We start from the raw sequence: 21,724 nt of genomic DNA on the forward strand, positions 1-21,724 counted from the left end.
GTAAAAACACCCAGTGGTGATTAAATAGCACCAAACGAAAGCTATATTTGTGTGAAAAGAAATGATAAAAAAATTAATTTGGGTACAGTGTAGCATGGCCACGCAATTGTCATTCAAAGTGTGACAGCGCTAAAAGGTGAAATTTGGCCTGGGCAGGAAGGGGGTAAAAGTGCCCAGTAGGCAAGTGGTTTAAGAAAACCGATACAATGAGATTCTGATCTCTTCTTTTGAAAATGTAAGTAGCCTGGCCATTATTCACTTAGTGCCACCTATCAGTGCCCATCCATGCCCATCAGTGCCCACCTATCAGTGCCCATCAGTGCTGCCTATCAATGCCCATCAGTGCCACCCATAGGTACCCATCAGTGCCATCTTTTAGTGCCCATCTGTGCCGCTTATGAGTGCCCATCTGTGCCACCTATGAGTGCCCATTTGTGCCGCCTATGAGTGCCCATTTGTGCCGCCTATGAGTGCCCATCATTGCTGCATGTCAGTGCCACCTATCAATGCCCATCAGTGTCACATATCAGTGCCCATCATCAGTGCCCATCAGTGCCACCTCATCCGTGCTCATCAGTGCCACCTTATTAGTGCCCGGCAGTGCAGCCTCATCAGTGCCCATCAGTGAAGGAGAAAACGTACTTATTTACAACATTTTATAACAAAAACGAAGAAAAACTTTTTTTTTTTTTAATTTTCTGTCTTTTTTTATTTGTTTAGCAAAAAATAAAAACCGCAGAGGTGATCAAATATCACCAAAAGAAAGCTCTATTTGTGGGAAGAAAATGATAAAAATGTTGTTTGGGTACATCGTAGCATGACTGCGTAATTGTCTTTTAAACAGTGACAGCATTGAAAGCTGAAAATTTGCTTGGGCAGGAAGGGGAGAAAGTGCCCTGTATTGAAGTGGTTAAAGTATAACTAAAGGCAAAACGTATTTTTTTAGTTTTGGATAGACTGGACATGGATTAGATCGCTTGTCAGTTTTTATTACTGTCTGTGCTCCCGTTAAGGAGAGTCGCTCTCTCTATTTGTCCTGTTTACCATTATCATTGAAAGTAAAAGAAAATCCCAGATTTTGGGTTGTCCCCAGAAAAGAAATCGAGGGGAAATCTTCCAATGGGCACACTAGTTCTGGTGACCTGGGGCTCTTTGAGGAATTCCCTTAATTTTCGGGGATTTCTCTCACTTTCTGTTTAGTTATGGGACAGGAAGTGAAGGGAAATCTTTGTAATGGGACACAGATGGCGAAAAAAAATCTGACAGGGGTTATACACCTCCTTTGCTCTATCCAAAATAAAAAAAAAAAAAAAAGCAAAGTTTTGCCTATAGTTCTACATTAAAATCCAATTTCTCATTGGTGGTTTAACCACTTGCTGACAATGCTATAGCCGAATGACGGCTACAGCGTGGTCGGCTAGTTCTGGGAGGTCGTTGTATGACCGCCTCCCGTGATCGCGAATGCTGCGGGGCGCAGGCGGTGCGCTCTGTGATCACAGTGTCTGGAGGATACTGCTGATCACAGATTGAGGTAAAGAGTGTCTCTTTACCATGTGATCAGCTGTGTTCAATCATGGATGTAAATAGAAGCCAGTAATGGGCACTCTTTTCCTCATGCTGACAGCATGAGAGGAGAAGAGAGCCGATAACCGGCTTCTCTAAAAGGGACATGTACTGATTATCAGTGTCCTGATTATAAATGCAGTCCCAACAGTGCCCACCAGTGCTGTCAATGTGTGCCCACCAGTGCTGCCAATGTGTGCCCACCAGTGCTGCCAATGTGGGCCCACCAGTGCTGCCAATCAGTGCCCACCAGTGCTGCCAATATGTGCCCACCAGTGCTGCCAATCAGTGCCCACCAGTGCTGCCAATGTGTGCCCACCAGTGCTGCCAATCAGTGCCCACCAGTGCTGCCAATATGTGCCCACTAGTGCTGCCAATAAGTGCCCATCAGTACTGCCAATAAGTGCCCACCAGGGCTGCCAATAAGTGCCGATCAGTGCCTCCTCATCAGTGTCACCTATCAGTGCCGCCTACCAGTGCCCATCAGTGCCACCTATCAGTGCCCATCAGTGCCACCTATCAGTGCAGCCTCATCAGTGCCCACCAGTGCCTCCTCATCAGTGTGCACCAGTGTCAGTGCCCATCAGTGCAGCCTCCTCAGCGCAAATCAGTGAAGGAGAAAAATTACCAGTTTGCAAAATTTTATAACCAACTATAAAAATGTTTTTTGTTTTTTTTTTAATTATCGTTTTTTTTTTTTTTTTTTTTGGTGATTTAGCAGAAAATAAAAAACCCTGAGGTGATTAAGTACTACCAAAAGAAAACTCTATTTGTGTAAAAAAAAATTATAACAATTTTGCTTGGGTACAGTGTTTCATGACCGCGCAATTGTCATTCAAAATGCGACAGCGCTGAAAGCTTAAAATTGGTCTGGTCAGGAAGGGGTTAAAAGTGCCCAGTAGACAAGTGGTTAAACAAGCTGAATAAAAACTCTCTTTACAACATAGTACATATTAAGCTCACAATATGTTTGAAGATTACATGAAATACTGCATCAAATTAGTACTGTATGGGGCAAAGAAATCTAAATGACTGATCCATGAAAAAATATGATCAAATGACTGTAAATCAAAATGTATGACTATTTAAAGACTATTTGAACTAAAGTAAAAAGTAAAAAATTGTGAGCTGGCAAGCACTTTATTGTAGAAGATATATGGTGTGTCTCTTCTGCAATAAAACAAATATACCTGCTTGTTTGCAAACTTCTTTAGAATGTAACACTGACCTGTGCATAACTTGTGAAATGAAGGAACCGCAATGCGCATGTACAGGAGTTACATCACCCCGCAGCAGCCAATCAGGGCAGCCAAAGACCCCACACCCAGAGGAAGCTGGGGAGTTAAAAGAGAAGTATGGGATTTTTTTTTAATCCCATAATCATACTTACCTAGGAGGATGTGGCATTGGTCAGATGCTGCATCTGTCTCCCTGCGCCTCTTCACTGAGAAGCGAGCCATCGAACTCTGCCGATGGCTCGGTTCTCTTGGCTCCCTGAGTGGAGAGCTGCTTTCTGTCAATTAGTAGCTCTCCTGCTCTGCTATTCCACGCTCATTAGAGCGCTGAGCTGTGGAGGGGTGGGGATCGGCTGTCTCAGCAGCATGCTGAGAGGCTGAGATGGCCATCAGTCCAGGCACTTGGCGGGTCCAGACTTCTGAAGCCGGGATGACGCGGTGCCTGGACTGAACTTGGTGATGTCAGCAGGCAAGGGACTTCAGACCGCTCTCTACTGAAAACGGGTCACAGAAGTGCAAAACAAATTGCACTCCTGTGACCCATAGGAGAAGCCCAGCCGAATGAGCTCAGGCTGGACTTCTACTTTAAGACTATGAAAACTTTCCCTCTATATTTTCTGATACTTTTGCATACCCCTAAATAGGTTTAGGCCAACCTCTCCCCCAAACCACTATTCTTACCTAGATCTCACTCCAATGCCCACAACACTGTTTACATCCCTCCCTTGCCTTTTTTTTAACTAACTTCTGTGCCTGTGCATTTCAGTCCCATAGGCTTTTATTTGGCTAGTAGACAGACAGGAGTTGATTTGCCTACTAGTGCCTACCTACCAGCCCTATAGAAATCTAAAAGGGTCAAACTGCACTGTCAGAACAAGAAGCTGATGGAGTGATGTAAAAAATGTTGTGGGCCTTTGGAACAAGATCTAGGTAATTATACTGATTTGGTGGAGAGAGGGTGGGCTGAACCTACTGTACATAGAGAGGGGCAAAAGAATAAGGAAACCTTGGCGGAAACTTGCCTTATCCTTAAAGGACAACTTTTTAAAGCGTAGCTATCCTTTGATTGTAATGTAAACAGAAATCTCATTTACCTAATGAAAAACATAAAGAAGAAATATGCAAGTGATGTTACATAAGGTAACATAATAATAATAGTAATAATAATAATAATAATAATGTACATAATAAAGACTGTTCTAAAAACTTTCAAATTATTTATTTTTAATTTTATAATAATTTAACAAAACACATATTATTTGATCCCTAACCTGTTTGCGGTTTTCGTTGCTTTTTTGAGGCTAGTAATTACAGTACAGTAGTCCTTGAGTGATAATGTAAAGGCAGCAAAGGACAATGTGAACAGAGTATAACAAATGGAAAATGATTTTCTGAAGTACGTACCTTCACATGTTCAACTGTTACCAAAACATTCAACTCAGTAATGGGAAAAGGGGAGCTTGAAGTTTCTATAAATAAGTCCTTTTAATGGTGTCCTTTTGCCTTCCTGATGATAAAATAGTCAAGATAGAATTATCAGCGGAGAAATCCAGAGGAACTGATAGAGGGAGTGGAAGGTCCACAGATGGGGGACTCCCAGCACACCAAAACAATGAGAAGCTGAACTACACACTACGTAGAACAATACACAACGTGCTCTGTTACTATTTATGGAGTTCCAGGCGCAGAACAAATGTTTGTAGTGTTTTCCTGTTTGTAGCAGAGCTAAGCCTTTCATCTGTTTAGTAAGAAGCCGGATTAAAGCCTAATTAAGAGCCCATTTTTTCTGAATCAGAAAGAGACATCCATGTAGCTTCGGTCCCAGAAAGTGGAACAAAGGGATTCTAAACAAAGTAAGCTGTATCCTAGCTTGCACTTGCTGAGTTGAGTTTTGGAGAAAACAATCAGCAATGCTGTACTGACAGCACACAGGGAAAGAATGAACTCGCTATAGCAGGTTCTTTTTTTTCTTTTTTTTTTTTTTTAGCTTCAGGGGAGTTTACATGGCACGAAAGTCATTTACAAAATTACTTCACTCCAAAGCAAACTAACCTATTTAATGTTCTAAATCTCCACCAATCCAAATGCCATGTGGGCTGAACCTGAAATGCATCATGATCACATGATTGTGTGTTCTAGCGATATAATTACAATGCTCAGAAATAATACATTGGATTAAAGATAGCATGGCATTTATGACAGCTAAAACTCATCGATTAAAATGTTACGTAACACATATTAAAATAACAGCACAAGTGGTGTCTAGTTATAGGCTACCTGTAGTAAAAGTTCACAACAATAAGCAATGTGTCCTTAGTAGTCATATCTAGAAGAATTTTTCTCAAACTTTTTTACCTTGCAGGAACATTTGAGAAAGGAATTCAGGTCTCAGAGAATCCCTTAAATCATTTTCTGATATACAGCTCATGGTATATTAGTATAATGTAATCAGAGAGTTGTAAATTGAATACAAATGAAGCAATAAACTATAAAACATACTTCTTTAATGTAAAACCTGGAATTGCTTCAAGACTCAGCAACAAAACCAAATTTGCTTTGGTGCTCAGGGACAACAATAAATTTACTTCAGTGCCCAGTGACAACACTAAATTTGCTTGTGGTACCAAGTGACAATACTAAATTTGCTTGTGGTACCAAGTGACAACACTAAATTTGCATCGGTGCCCAGAATCAACACTAACTTTGCAGTGGTGCCCATTGACAGCACTAAATTTGCAGTGGTGCCCGGTGACAACACTAAATTTGCTTGTGGTACCCAGTGACAACACTAAATTTGCAGTGGTGCCCAGTGACAACACTAAATTTCCTTGTGGTACCAAGTGACAACACTAAATTTGCAGTGGTGCCCAGTGACAACACTAAATTTGCAGTGGTGCCCAGTGACAACACTAAATTTGCAATGGTGCCCAGTGACAACACTAAATTTGCAGTGATGCTCAGAAACAGCACTATCTTTGCAGTGGTGCCCAGTGACAAGCCAAAATGTGCAGTATTGCCCATAAACAACATTAAATTTGTGGCAGTGCCCAGTGACAACTCACATTTTTGCAGGGTTGCCCAGAAAGAACACTAAATTTTCAGTAGTACCCAATGACAACCCAAAATTTGCAGTGATGCCCAGAAACAACACCAAATCTGCAGTGGTGCCTAGTGACAATATTAAATTTGCTCTGGTGCTCAGTGACAACACTAAATGTCTTTTGTTGCCCAGTGACAACACTAAATTAGTTTTGTTGCCCAGTGACAACACTAAATTTGTTTTGTTGCCCAGTGACAACACTAAATTAGTTTTGTTGCCCAGTGACAACACTAAATTTGTTTTGTTGCCCAGTGACAACACTAAATTTGTTTTGTTGCCCAGTGACAACACTGAATTTTCTTTGGTGCTCAGTGACAACACTAAATTTGTTTTAGCACTCACTGACAATGCTACATTAATTTTGGTACACAAGGACAATATTTAATATGCTTTTGTGCATAGTGAAAACACACATTTTATCTTGGTTCTCAATGACAAACATTAATTTTATATTTACAATTTTAGTAGAAAGATTGGGAAAAAATCCCATATCTGTATTCTATACATCAGTGTAACATGTTGCTTCCCAGACCATATCCCATAGACTGTGAGTCATACACTTGGACTAATTTCCTCTTATCGATAAAGATTTATGTGCCCCATCCAAGGACTCTTCACAGAGTCTCATACTACTATTCCTATTTGGAAGAGAAGAGGAGGGGGGCCCCTAAGCTGAGAAAGCAGAGGGTCCTTCCATGCCAGGACAGGAAACACAGGCCTGTCCCTCCCGATCAGTGGTGCATTTAGGTTTTGTGCTGCCCTAGGCCTGACTAAAATCGCGCACCCCCTAATTTAAATACCTGTCATCTGTAAACCACACCCCTTCCTCTTAAAGTGGTAGTAAACCCTGTACTACCACTTTTACCTACAGGTAAGCCTATAGTAAGGCTTACCTGTAGGTACTGTGAATATCTCCTAAACTTGCACCGTTTAGGAGATAGTCAGAGTGCATGCAGCTGATGACACCATCGGCGCATGCGCTCTGCAGGTCTGGCTTACAGTGCTGGACCTTCAGAGCCTGTACCAGAAATGGCGGCTCCCGCGCGCATGAGCGGAAGTGACGTCATCGCACCCCTGGCCACTCATGTAGCCGGAGGCTGCGAACCTGGAATGAAGACCAGGAAAAGATGTCAATCATTTCAGCGGTGACATCACAGTACTGTAGGGCTTCAGTCTAGGGTAAGTTTCTCATAATGTGCTAGCAAAAAACATATTTCTCCATTTACATGAAGGTCAGGTTAATAAAACCCAGCACAGGGTTCTTCTTTACAGTGTAAGAGGGAACTCTGTCTACCCCGATGTAAAGCAGAACTCTGACAATTCTAAAGTAAAAGGGACTGCTGCAGACTCTGGTGTAAAGGGAAATTCTGATGTAAGGGGGTGTCTGGTAACCACAGCCCTTCCTTTACACAAGGGTCCACAGAGCTCCCCCTTACATCACAGCCCACAGAGACTGCAGGCATGGCACAAGGGATGGTCAGACTGTGGGCATGGCACAAGGGACGGGCAGAGTCTGCGGGCACGGCACAAAGGGACAGTCAGAGACTGCGGGCATGGGACAAGGGACGGTCAGATACTGTGGTCATGGCACAAGGGACGGTCAGAGACTGCGGGCATGGAACAAGGGACGCTGCGCTGTTGAATATCGCCCAGTGTATAGTATGTGACAAAAACGTCTATAAAAAGTGCAAGTGCAGTGCTAAAAAATATGCATCAATACCTACAAGTAAATATAAATGTAAAGGTATTCTTGCAGTGAGCTTGATATGTGCAAACAGTCTAAAACTGAAGGTGGGTCAGCGTATAATAGTGACAAACATAATAATCATGTGCAAACACAGCAAGTAAAAATTAATGGAATACAAAGTATAGATTAAATAAAGTGCAAAAAAATCAGATGTCCCATATAGCACTCAGAGTGACTGAGCGGATAAACCAAATTGCAATCAAAAAAACAAATTGAGTCCATAAATCAATCAACAGTTGATGGATGGGTGGTGGATTCCTTCACCATAAAAAATAGTGAATAAATAGCTGGTGCCTGGCCAATCCAATGTGATAACACCTCAGTGTGCACATTATTTACTTGTATGTATTGATGCATATTTTTTAGCACTGCACTTACACTTTTTATAGAAGTTTTTGTCACATAGGGTACAGAGCAAGCTGTCCTAGCCTGTCACCTCTGTGCTGTGCTTGTGAGCCTCATCTGGTGCCATCTATGTTGGTGCTAACAGTTTTCTTCGTGACCACTCCATTCAGCATCTTCATCTCCTCCAGTAGATCTCCTCCCGACCTCCGCACAGGCAGCCAGAAACTCCGCCTCCCACCAACTTGTACAGCGCCTCCAGCATCCTCGTCTGCCGGGACTTCCAGCTCATACAGGCCCCTCCTCCGCAGCTGCTAGTGACATTATGCCGCCTCTGGATTGGTGCAGGACCCGGCCCACTGGCGGAGCTGCTCCTTCTGCCTGCCCTGATGAAGGTTGCGCTGCATTGATCTGCAGAACAGTGTGAGGGGGTGCTTTTTTCTCCACCCCCCGCAAAGTGCCGCCCTAGGCCTGGGCCTTGTTGGCCTAGGCCATAATACAGCGCTGCTCCCGATGCTAACCTCTACTAAGGCTCCAAAGCCAAAAGCAGCCCAGGGCTTTCAGCACTGCTGCCTTCTTCTCAGTCATCAGCCGATCTCTGCTCCACAAACTCCCCTTCCAGCATTCGACAACATCACCAGACAGCATTGGTATCCCACCCTAAGCTAACATTCGCCATTATACATTTGTCTAGTTTTTCACACAAGGCAACTGACAGTATCTAATATGGAAGCCGCAAAATACTGCCTAAATCTATCAGTGGCCCTGCTTTAGGTGGATATAAATTTGCTGGAATGGTGGCATACAGTGGAACCCTTGGGGCACCTCATGCTAAGCTCTAGGGTTCCATGGAATTCCGATTAAGAAACCCTGTTTTAGCAGTATTGTAATATATTGACCAGTAGTGACCAGCTGAATGTCAATAAGCTGGATTTACCATTAGGAACCAAAGAGGTGGCTCTTCCCTAGAAAGTTATGGATTATACCATTTTTTTTTCTTCTATCACCACTAGAATTAAAGCAACATTATATAAGTTAGTTTGCTCAATGTCACAATATTGTAAGCTAGGTAAAGTGCAGTTATTAAAAAAAGGAATGTTTTGTGAAAAAAGTAATCCTAGTAAAAGGTTGTTAAGTTTAAGATTGTTTTTCTTTTTTTTTGTTCAACACAGCAGGTTTGAAGGAGGAGCCCCTGTACTAACAATGTACAGTGACCACCCCCACTGAGCTACTGTGTTTCGACAGGGGGACGGGGAAGACGTTGGGGGGCAGGGGCTCATTGGCTGAGAGCGCTGATTGGATGCCAATCGGCAGACCTTTTTCAATCATGCCCCTTTGACAGAAGCCGGATGTTTGGCTGATTTCTGTTGGACCAGCTGCTGTACACATGGGCCGAATGTTGGCTGTTTTCTATTGAATCGGCCTATGCTGCTTGATATTCTCCCCGTGTATGCGGCCCTTTACTTGTCATGAACAGCTATGGTACCTACAGGCACCTGTAATGGGCAATCAGCCCTGTACCCAATGTGATACAGGTGTCCAACAATATGCAGAAATATGCAGTATTTTTCTGTTGCATGTTTTTTGCAGTCGAAGGCAAGTATGTTTATGATTACTGTAATATTCCCACATTCATTCAGCGGAAGTAAATTGAGAGTGTCTAAGCCAGCTGTGACTCACATGCAGCTGTGTCGCTGCTGGCCAATCACAATTGCCCTGGTCAGTCCCAGAGACGCTGCACAGAGAAGTGAGAGAAGAGTGGGGATTTCAAATGGGCAGCTGGACTGGCTGTGTGGGCACTGACAGTCCAGAATCCCCAGAGGTAAGTGCAGCGTTGAATTGGGGGGGGTGCTAGAGATTTTGTGTTAGTTTACCTCTTCATTTTTTCTGAAAAGATTAATTAACTAACACTTCAGAATACATACTTAAATAGTATTTTTCAAAACCAGAGTTTAGTGTCATTTTAATTTGCAAAATCTCTGGCTCTAGATCTCTGTAGCCCTCTCAGCACTGCTTCCCCGAATTTCTGGTCAGGGTGTGCACCCAGTTAACAAGGGACAACACAGGCTACTCAGATTCAGAATACTTTATTATTTGTGAAGGATAATTATTAGCCTCAGCTGTCTGTCAATTTGTTTTGAGGAAAGAGGAGGCGGGCGCATTTGAGTGGCTTCCTGTCCGAGGCTGTGTGTTTATGTTGATGCACACAGCGTAGCACATTTGGTTCTAGTCTGGGCTGAGAGCATGCATGCAAGGGTGGCTCCGTAGAACCCTGCATGGCAAAATAGCCACCTTGAAATTGAAAAAACAGTACTGGCACTGATGGAACCAGCTGAAGCAGGAGTAAAAATAACTTTTATTGATCAAGGAGCAGCTTGTAGTATAAGTCTTCACCTTAGCAGTGACATTGATAAAAAGTAAGGCTTTAATACCAGTGAAAAGTTCCCTGTACAGCCATTCAGCAACTTCCAAAACCATCCTGTCAAGACTGAGTCCTGGCTGCTGTGACAAGGAAAGCCCCAACATATCCAGGTAGCATTGGAGCTTGCTGCTAAACCCTACCCCACAGACTCCTAATGGCCCATCACTATGATGGGCTTACTCCCAGGTCAATAGGAAACTGCCTGTCAGAAGGGCCCAGAATTGTGTCATGACAGCAGGGTTTGGCAGGCTGCTGCAGGGGTTTTCTTTGTTTTTATGAGTCTCTTTAAAAGAAAAATGTCAGAATATGAAAAATAACAAGATATAAATCACCTAGATAGTTGCATCACCAATCCCAGCTGCATCTGTTCCCTGCTGTCTCAATCTCGAGAAGTTAGCGATGAAATACCGCTGATCGCTCAGTTCCCCCCCTCTGCTCCAAGCAGAGATCGGTAACTGTCAGTCACTGGCCCTCTGTACTGCCCCTCCAGCACTCACTGGAGCGCTGGGCTGTGGAGGGGGTGGGAGTGGCTGACTGAGGCTCTCAGCATATTGCTGAAAGGATGAGCCAGCTGCCGGTCCAAGCATCTGTGTGATTCCCAACTATAAAGTTGGGATCTTTCCTGAGCCAGGACCAGCTGAGTGATGCCAGCCAACAGTGGGCTTTAGCCTGCTGTCGACTGGAAACAGGGACAAAGGAGCGCAGAACGAACTGCACTCACACTTCTCCTAAATATAGTACGGATTTTAATTTTTTATTTACACCATAATAAAAGGACCACACTGGCTATATTGTTCTATTAAGGTTACACTTACTTATTTTGGATATTTATGAAGACATGTGATTACAGTATACACTGCTACATGGTTTTCATTAAAAAAAGATCAAAAAGCTTAGAGAAATGACACTAAACAATGACGGTCCTGTTAACTATATTTTTAGTAAATATAACCCTAACAGTTTAAGCATCAGTTTGTTATGAAATAAGAATTTGATTGCTTAGCTGTTGTAGCCAGCCCTAAAAATTATTTTATAATCAAAGATTTTTAGGTCATCCAATCTGAAGTTCACTGAGACAGATTAGCAATCTGGTAAAATAAAGCAAGCTGACTGTTTGGTAGACAAGGTGCTTACATACATGTAGCCTGCCCTCAATCTCAATGTGTATGGACAGAAAATGTTTTGTGCACAGCTCTTCCTGTGTAAATATCGGTAGCGGAGGCAGAATCTAGAATGAGAAAATCTGCCTGCAAATACCCCAACACACTATTCTCACCGCACACGTTCCTGTAGAAATTGCTGTGTATATAAGTGGGTGCTGCAGTGACCACCAGCTGGAGCCATAAATAGTCAGAGCAAGAAAATGTCACCAGCGTACCATGGATCTCCAGAGTGGGTCCAAAGCTTTATTAATCGATCACATTGTTACAGCAAATAGCAACATTTCCGTGCTTTGCAGGATCCCTTCATCAGGCATGGTCTTGTGCAGCTCTGAAGCGTTGCTATTTGCTGTAACAATGTGATCACTAAATAAAGCTTTGGACATACTCTGGAGATCCATGGTGTGCTGGTAACATTTTCTTGCTCTGCCTGCAAATACAGTACATATACATATTTAAGACTGAAATCCAGGTATGGATTTTATTGCGTAGTTACATGGGTGCAGCTTGGACCAATGTAAGTACATACTGTATATGCCCTACCCATGGGAGCGCTATGGAAGCAGGGAGTCATTTTAGTAATCAGCACTGCTGTAGTCAACGCTGTATCCTGGCCTAAGCCGACAAGGCCCAAGCCTAGGGCAGCACTTTGCAGGGGGGCAGCACGGAAAGAGTCCCCACCGGCTTGCACTACACTGTTAGTGTAGCGCCAGTCTTATGGGGCATAATGGGCTGAGAGGCAAATTAGTCTAGCGCCTCCATAAAGCGGCCGCATTGCTTCCGGTATGCAGGCGGCCGGCATTACGCAACTGTGGGGGGGCGCCTCTTCTAATTTTGACTGTCCTATCATCCTGGACCACAAACCTTCCTCACTGTGCTATGTTTTCTGCTGCACCATTAGCATGGTTATATCTTCTTAGTCCTCTCCATAAAATTATTAAAAATTTGTGCTTAAAGTAGAACTATAGGCAACGCTTTTTTTTTTTCATTTTGGATAGAGTAAGGGAGGGCTATAGCCCGTCAGTTTATTTCTTACCATCCCTGTCCCATTGCAGAGATTTCCCTTCACTTCCTGCCCCATACAGGAAGTGAGAGGAAATCCTGCAAATTAAGGGAATCCATTGCCCCCACCCCAGGTCCTCAGAACTAGTGTCCCCACTCGAAAATTTCAGGGCAGGTCTTAAACAGCAAGGGGTGTGGCCCTGACAGGAAGGGGTACACGAGTTTAGTCAGGCCTAGGGCAGCACAAAACCTAAATACACTACTGGCTGTAGTGAGCACTGCTCTCTTCCAGGTCCTGTGTCGAGCAGGCTGTTTTGCAATATAGTGAATATAGGAGGTCGTTTGCTTGGCACGGGCACCATTCATAGAGCACCTTGCATTTTCCTCAATAAATGCAAGCTGTTATTTGGTTGGAGAGACAAGGTGGTAACCTCATGATAAAACTAATAAAGATAGAACCAGCGCAGTGGAGAAAAAAATAAATAAAATTGTAAATGAATATTGAATAAACACAAAATGTACATATATGTGTGCGTTTACACACACACACCCATGTACATATATAGTAGGGCTGCCACTGTAGTGCAAGGCGAGTACCCCAAAAGACGTGACAACAGAAAAATTTATACTCAGCGCTGGCCCTCTAAATCATGAATATACATATACTCGCATCAAATATGTGTCATGTGACAACATGTAAAGCAAAGTCCCAATCAAGTGCAAAAAAATGCATTCAATAAAGTTCAAAAAAGGTGCAAAATAAGGTGCAATCAATAAAGTTCATCAAGTGTGAGGTATAGGGCTGGTGACACGTTGATGTAATCTTGGTGACTTCCTGTGCTCCCCTCCTGGGTCCCCACTCACCAGATGAAGATGATAAATACGCCCGTGTATATCAAGATGGTGTCTCCTGTCCAGCAGATATGTGGTTTGGTTGTGCCTCAGAGAATGGAATGGAATCTCCTCCACCACTTGATGTAGATCCTACATACTTTACTTGGTCAAAGACGATTGAGGTAGGAAAGTTTGGACAAGTGAAGAAAAGAGGGCATATAATGTAATACTGCAAGGTTTATTAAAAGGTTTAAAATCATTACACTTACATCAGAATCTTTAAAATGTGCAAAAATTGCCGCCTTGGCATCCAAACAGCCTTCACAGATTATCCTTAGCTTGACATGTTTCGCCCCTCCCACTGGGCGTCATCAGAAGCTTATGGAGTCTGTGATTGGCTGTCTTATATACTTTAAGTACCGCCTACTACACCCAATGACTCCCACTACTCTCATTGATGGCACAGTATGAAATTGGCCTCACTTCCTGCTTCCGCCGATACCAGAAGTGATCAGCAGCACAGGAAGTGATGTAATCTTTGTTGACAAAAGGTGAACACCAACTTCCTACTTCCTGAATTACCAGGGAGTGATCTGAGGCCATCTAGTGTTAGTAATTCGGTATTACATAAAAAAACATAAAAAGCAGATCTTTGTATATTACATTATGTGAACCATTGTGACGATAACGATAATGATTTAGAGGGGCAGCTCTGAGTATAAAATTTTCTGTTGTCACGTCTTTTGGGGTAACCTCATGATGTCCATCTTGTCCAATCAGAGAACGCTTTGCACTAATTGAGAGGAATGAAAAGCATTCTGTGAATGGCGCAAATATTGGGTAAGCGATCTTCCATTGCTACTATGCAGTAGGGCAGCCGCTCAGCATGGGACCCAGAAGACCACTACTACAGAGTGATTCTATGCTTTCACAGAGGTCCCACAAGTATGGCATATGCATACTTACATGGTCCAAGCTGAATCCATGTAACTAGGCAATAAAATCCAAACTTTAACTGCAAACTAAATGTTGGAACAAAGTTTCTAAAACTTGAACACAAATCGGCAACAGGCAACATTATTTACATGCAAATTTTTTTGATATGTAGTATAATTAAAAAAAGAAATAGTTCCTCTATCATATTAAAATTATATGAGGGGTTTATTTGTGAACACATAAAGGTAGATGTGCTACTTTGATTCTCTCAGTGCTGTTTGGAAAGCTAACAATATATTGACTTTTAAAGAGGAAATAAAGTGTGGTGACATCAGCCAGGTTTTTGACATAATATATATATATTATGTATTAGTTATTATGTATTATTAGTATACACTGCATAATAGCACATTATGACACACTTACCTTTGCGTTAGAGCTGCAAAATAAATCGGGGAATCACTGTTTAAAGATCGGGAGGGGGGTAGAATCGATAAAGAATCGAAATCGCGATTCTACCCCCCTCCCGATCTTAAAATAGCGATTGCCCGATTCTATGTAACAAGTGCAGAGTTCTCTGCTCACTTCTGACAGCCGACAAAAAAAAAATCCAGGCAGCCTGCCAAGTTTATCTCAACATCAGAGATAACAATAAACAAAGTAACATTTCGTTCTTAGATCAAAGGAATGAACTTCAGTCTGTAAATAAGGTCAGTTTAAGCACTTAAAGACTAAACCGTTTTCTGACACTTGTTGCTTACAAGTTAAAATCAGTATTTTTTGCTAGAAAATTACTTAGAACCCTCAAACATTATAAATATTTTTTTTAGCACAGACCCTAGAGAATAAAACGTTGCAATATTTTATGTCACACTGTATTTGCACAGTGGTTTTCAAACGCAATTTCTGGGGAAAAAATACACTTTAACGAAGTTTAAAAAACTAAACAGTAAAGTTAGCCCAATTTTTTTGTATAATGTGAAAGATGATGATACGCCACGAGAATCGTAAACTTTATTCTAAGCAAAAAAAATGTGATTCTCATTTTAGCCAGAATCGTGCAGCTCCACTCTGAGTATGCTCTTATTCAACGTCAGAGCTTTCTGCATTCACTTCATCCCCACCAGTGACCTGTTATTTTCCTCTTCTTCGGGGTTTGCCAGCTTCTTGTTGCATACATTGGCTGGCACTGATGATGTAACCCTTGTGTATGTGTGCTGGACTTGCATTATCTTGACACCTGGCTCCATTCCTGGCATCTGTATGATGCCAGGATTGTACAATGTACTGTATACAGTATGTGCTGCAGTCAGTGTACAGATTTAAAAAATCTGCTAGCAGTTGAGTGCTTGAGCTGACTGTAGCCATATTGGATGGCATTTTTCTGCTGCCTAGTGTGCATGAACCCTTAAAGTGTTACTAAACCCAGGACCCTGCATTCACTATATCTGGTCTCCCACAGAACATGGAAATGCAATTGTTTTAGTAAATATAAACTGCTAAATCCCTTTTTTCATCAGCAGTATATAGCAGTCTTGTGACTTCTATCAGTGTCTGGCCGAGCACTGGTTGAAGCTTGTAGGAAGAGTTTTCATTCTCCTCTGACTGTCCTATGAGGCTGCATGACTCCTGACTCTCTGTCTGGAGGATGCTGATTGGCCCTGTGCTGATCACATGCACCCTCCCAAGAAAAGAAAAACTCTCTAGCAATATACATCAAACTGAGCATGTGCAGAGTGCCCCCAAGGCTCTGTTCTATCATGAGATGGATTGGTGACTGTGGAAGGGGAGGATCAAAGAAGACAGGATCAAACAGCCTTTTTACACAATGCACATGATTAATCCTTAAACAATGGAAGCTTTTACAGATACGCAGCAAACTCTGACTAAGGCCTTTTACATACGGTACGATTGTTGGCCAACCGAGAGTCTGATTTTTGTCAAAAGGCCGTGTGCCAGGATCTTGTCTTGCATACTAACGGTCGTGCCACAAACATGAATGTAGTGACGTACTACGAGGAATTTCAGCTCTTGAGCGCCACTCTTTGGGCCCCTTCTGCTAATTTTGTGTTTGGTGAGCACTGATTCCGAGCATGCGTGCTTGTACTTTTGACTTTTGTGTGACGGATTTGTCTACTGACCATACAAAAATCTGATGTCAAACCCTTGTCCGCCAAAAATTTACTAGCCTGTCATCCAACATTTGTTGGCCAAAAATTGGACAACAATTGTCAAAAGGAGCGTACTAATGATAAGATTTTAGGACAACAGTCTGTCAACAGACGATCCCCTGCCAACAATCATACCGTGTATACGAGGCTTAAGGCTCCGTTTCCACTTCTGCAACTTGTCCTGTGATTTGGGACTGCAAAGTCGCATGACAAGTCGTACCCCATGATTACCAATGATCACTGTTCTTGTCTGTGCAACTTCAAGTCGCAGCGACTGATGCTACTTGAGGTCCATAGACCAAGGATACACAGGCATTGCTTCAAATCTTGGCAAAAATCTTGGCAAAGTCGAGGCAAATAAATAGCAGCAAAATCGCAAGACTTGTATTGTACTACTCCAAAGTTGTGCCGACTTTGGAGTGCAACTTTGCATAGGTGTAACTTGGATACGACTTTGGATTTGACCAGTGATAATGAACAACTGTTGCACAACTGTTGTATAACATTCAGGTATGACTTTCATGCAACTTTTGAGGGTTAACATTGAAGTCTATGGCCCTCAAGTTGCATGAAAGTAAGACCAAAGTAGTGCATGAACTACTTTGAAGTCACTGCAACTTTAGGTCGCACATATATGAATGGTTATCATTGGAAAACATGGGGAATGACTTGTCATACGACTTTGATGTTCAAAGTTGCATGACAAGTCACACGAGTGTAAATGGAGCTTAAAAGTAGGAGATTGGTCTGCCTGCCTGATCAGAACAGCAGGGCTACCTCTAGGTGAATGCAGGCCAATAGAGCACATTTGCTATGTACACATGTAAACGTTAGCACAAAATTTTATATGCATACAGCATAAAATACCATCAATACATAGGGTCACAGATTTTATTGATCTGAATGCCTTTTTTACTGATCTTTATAGATCTGTGCGCATAGGTCCATAGAAAACATTACTCAGATCTGTAAAAGCACAAAACGCCGTACTGATAAAAACACTGTGTTTTTTTGCAGCTGTGCGTCTTAGGAAATGCTGCAGTATTAGCACCAAGTCTGTATGGAACAGGTTATGTTGTCTCCTGTAAAAGACTTCAGATACATATCACATGAAAAATGCATCGTGACATAAGAATTTTTTTTTTCCAAGGTGAATGTAAGTGAAATAAGTCCCCTAGGGCACATCCAGAATATGCTGGAGGGATAGGAATTTCCAGTTGTTCTGGGAGTGTACAGTACTCATCCAGGAAAAGCCACAGTCAGTACGAGGGCAGAGAGAAGTCAGGGCTGGCCTGCTCAGCCTAGCAAACCCGTGACCCTTACAAGGACAAGTACACTGAAATAGGGATCAATTACTGGAGAGGTTTCTATTCAGAAAACACACCAGCCCGTATTTATAATTGTAAAGAAGCCACATTACATGCTATAAGACACTTTACATTCTTCAGTAGCAGGATATCATATGAACTTACAGCTGGTATTTTTAGAACACAACTTGATACACTGTTCTACATTTCATCTTCTTTAACAAGAGATGTTAGTCTATTCTGGAGACACCCAACTGACATAATTTTTATGTAAATGAAAAGAATTGCTCAAAAAGGAAAGCGAGGCTCAGAGTAAAGGAGAGAAAAACATGGACGGAGGGCTGGCATGACAGGGGCTAAAGAAGTTTGGGTCTATGAGGAGTTTCAGCCTAGTATAATAGGAAATATACGTTGTAGGGTCTTACTTGATTGGTGTCCAGGCCAGGAATGGGTAGAGCTGTGGTCAACCTAGGGGTCCCAGGAGGTCTTCAGTCAGAGGGAAGCTGCGTTGGGGAAAACTTCTTACCCTCCCTCCCCTTTATTGTTTCTGGATCTTGGTGCTGGGGTCCCCCCCTCCCCCTCTTTTTAAGGAAGCTTTGTTTTTGATGTGGTTCTTTGTCATGGCAGCAATAACACTTTTTATACAGGGGTTGGACAAAAATATGGAAACGCCAAGTAAAAGAACTAAATCGTTACCAATATGGTCTTGGACCACCTTTGGCATCCAAGATGGACTGAATTCTCTTAGGAATTGACAAATGTTATTCTGGGTCACAATCCTGCGCAATGTCCTTTTGTCTCTTTTGGTCAGTTCACCATGTTGACATTGCTTATGCTTATCAGATGATGTTTTTCCAGAAACTCATCGTCATAACATTTGGTACTGTACCTCACAACACCACAAATAATTTTGCAACTTCAGTCACAGAGGCACCAGCTAAACAGGCACCAGCAATTTACCCTCTTTGAAGCTTAGTAAACTCTGACATGACTCCGCATTACTAGCAGTAAATGACAAAAGTGAGGCTTCTCACCTGTTAGCTAGGTGTCTCATCACACAGAGGAAGCAAAATAATGTGAGGATAAGGGGGGGAATAACCTGTTTTAAGGCCCCCTTTTCCCTCCTTGGATGGTGGCAGTAGGAGTTTCAAGCCCCCCATTGATTGATTTCGATGGGGGGTTTTGTGATTAGTCAAAAAAGGTCAGCTGAAAGGTCAGTTGAATGTTCTGGGGGGTCCTCTAGGATAGGTCATTTAGGTCACCTGACTCCCCCAGAACATTCTAGAAATGTGCAGAGCAGGGGCTGAGGGGGGTCTTTGCCAGTTGCCAGAGAAATATTTGAAGCGTGTCCACTGATTTTGTATACAGTTTTAAAGTCCCGTGTTACATCACTTCCGCTTTCAATGTGAAACATGTCCTCACTTTCATACCTGCAAATCATGTAGTATTTCCATATTTTTGTCCAACCCCTGTAGCTGTGTCACTAAACAGCATCAATATACAGTTGTGCTCATAAGTTTACATACCCTGGCAGAATTTGTGATTTCTTGGCCATGGTTCAGAGAATATTAATGATAACGCAAAAACTTTTCTTTCACTCATGGTTAGTGTTTGGCTTTACAAACACTAACAATTTGGAAATTTACAGGAACTGGAGGCTTTTTGCCAAGAGGAATGGGTAGCTTTACCATCTGAGAAGATAAAGAGCCTCATCCACAAATACCACAAAAGACTTCAAGCTGTCATTGACGTTAAAGGGGGCAATACACTGTATTAAGAACTGGGGTATGTAAACTTTTGATCAGGGTCATTTGGGTAGTTTCTGTTGCTATTATGATTTAAATGAGTAAACACGGTTGTTTGATAATAAATGGCTTCAGCCAAACAATAACCATGAGTGAAATAAATGTTTTTGTGTTTATCATTCATATTCTCTGAAAAATGGCCAAGAAATCATAAATTCTGCCAGGGTATGTAAACTTATGAGCACAACTGTACTTCCATTTGCCAACTTATCCAACTATCTTTAAAGCTGTATTAAACCCAAAACCAAAAATGGAATATATTGCAGCTTACTGATCATTAGATGTAGCAGCTGCATTTATTTTCTTTCTTAAGGCCCCTTTCACACTGGGGCAGGGGCGGCGTCAGCAGTAAAGCGCCGCAATTGTTAGCGGTGCTTTACCATCGGTATTCGGCCACTAGCGGGGGTAAAACACCGCAAAGTGCCCCTGCAGAGGCGTTTTGCCGGCGGTATAGCCGCGCTGTCCCATTGATTTCAATGGGCAGGAGCGGTGAAGGAGCGGCTGCTAGCAGGACTTTTTCCTGTCCTGCTAGCGCATCGGGCTTTCACACTGGAGAGACAGCAGAGGCTGTTTCGGTTCGGTATGCAGGCGCTATTATTAGCGCAATAGCGCCTGCAAACCGCCCCAGTGTAAAAGGGGCCTTAGACTTTTTTCCTTTGTTTTCACCTGGTGATCTGGCCAGTAACACACCTCCTGTATTAGAGTGCAGCCACTCTGGATGAAGGGGCACAGGGGCAGCTTTAGACAGCAGCATTGTAAGTCTAGGTGGGGTTGGAGAGTGTTAGATGGACTAGTAGATATAGATATACTAACAAATTGAAGTCAAATTCCAGGTAATACTTTATAAACAGTTACAGCAACAATATTTTCCTTTTTTCTTCCTTTTCCTTTTACATACATAAATAAAAATTGATCATTGTAAGCACAGTGTTTGTCTCATCCCTGTAAACTTATACATCTGAAAGATAGCTTATTCTTTTGAAAAACAACAGACTCACTGGTTGGATCACCAGATGAAAATAGTATTAATAAAGCCCAAGGTCCCTTTCACACGGGCGGACCGTTCAGATCCACCTGTCAGTTTTTTCAGGCGGACCTGAACGGACACTACATGCAGGTCTATGGAGCGACGGAGGTCAGCTGTGACATGTCCATCCGTCTGGTGGATTGGATGGGATGAAAATGGACAGACGGTTCGTTTTCATCCGATCCAGCCATAGAGGAGAGCGGAGATCTGACAGGCCTGTTTCTGCACAGTGTGCACAGACGGACTTGTCATCCGCCGGCTCAGCGGGGATTAACTGAGCGATCCCTGCTGAGCAAGCGGATGTCTGAAAACGGATCCGCCCGTGTAAAAGAGCCTAAGCAAAAGAAAATGAATGCAGACATCACATCTAAGAACTTTTTTTGGATAGAGTGCAGAGGGATTAGAATGCCCCCCTTAAGGAGATTTACCCTCTCTATTTGTCCTGTTTACCATTATCATTGAAAGTGAAAGTAAAAAATCCCACATTTTGGGTTATCCCCAAAAACGTAATGGAGGAGAAATCTTCCAATGGGAACATTAGTTCTGGTGACCTGGGGGTCCCCAAGGAATTCCCATAATTTGCAGGGATTTACTCCCTGTTTGGCTATCATTATATTATTATATACGATTTATATAGCGCCAACAGTTTACGCAACGCTTTACAATGTAGAGGGGGGACAGCACAATTACAGTACAGTTCAATACAGAAGGGACAGGAGGGACCTGCTCATAGAGCTTACATTCTAAAGGGAGGGGGTGGTGGTACAAAAGGTAATGGATGCGGGGAATGATTTGATGGGGGTGGCTCGGGGACAGTTAGGTGGGTGTGGGATAGGCTTCCCTGAATAAGTGAGTGGAACAGGAAGTGAAGGGAAATCAAATCTCCCCAATGGGACATGGATGGTGAAAAAAATTGCTCATAGTCCTACTACTTTAGGGTAAAAAAAAATCCTCCCTTACCTGTCCTGGGAGTTACCCAGAAAGCACAGCCTGTATATTAGGGGGAGTTATATTTTTATAAAATTGGCGGTGAATGATACTTTAGTTTCACTGTCCTACAATTATAGATGTGA

At 42.6% G+C, this 21,724-nt stretch overlaps 1 protein-coding gene across 2 annotated transcripts in view; it reads right to left on the minus strand.

Moving 5' to 3' along the window:
* The window catches only part of ARHGAP28 (Rho GTPase activating protein 28), a 217,929-nt gene that overhangs the window by 126,044 nt on the left and 70,161 nt on the right, over positions 1-21,724 (minus strand). The window contains exon 1 of one of the 2 annotated variants that reach the window (XM_073631380.1): positions 4,203-5,021. The exons of the other annotated variant lie outside the window; for it this stretch is intronic. The gene's annotated coding sequence lies outside the window, so the exon portion shown is untranslated. Of the gene's footprint in view, positions 1-4,202; positions 5,022-21,724 lie in introns of those variants that run through there. 2 annotated transcript variants of the gene reach the window in all.

The sequence above is a fragment of the Aquarana catesbeiana genome, linkage group LG05 (genome assembly GCF_042186555.1).
Source record: "Aquarana catesbeiana isolate 2022-GZ linkage group LG05, ASM4218655v1, whole genome shotgun sequence".
Taxonomy (NCBI): domain Eukaryota; kingdom Metazoa; phylum Chordata; class Amphibia; order Anura; family Ranidae; genus Aquarana; species Aquarana catesbeiana.